This window comes from Camelina sativa, chromosome 17, assembly GCF_000633955.1.
Source record: "Camelina sativa cultivar DH55 chromosome 17, Cs, whole genome shotgun sequence".
Lineage (NCBI taxonomy): Eukaryota > Viridiplantae > Streptophyta > Magnoliopsida > Brassicales > Brassicaceae > Camelina > Camelina sativa.
The window spans coordinates 14,307,513-14,307,756 of record NC_025701.1 but is presented as its reverse complement, the minus strand read 5'-3'; positions in this window follow the sequence as shown (position 1 = coordinate 14,307,756).

Below are 244 nucleotides of genomic sequence, written 5' to 3'. Positions count from 1 at the left end.
GGAAATAGAGGTCGATGAGGAAGGACTTGGGGTCGCACTGATGAGCTTGGCGGAGGTGAAGTCGGAGGTCGCCGCGCAGAGTTTGTCAGCTTGAGCTCGGCGAGATCGAAGGTGGCTTCCGGTTCCTCTCGGGGTTGGCTCTGGTATCGCGACTGGCTCTCGGGAGGTCGGCATATGTTGAGTGCGGTTCGTCAGATCGGCAAGATCCGATGGCGTTGACGCCGACCACGGGATTTTCAGCGAG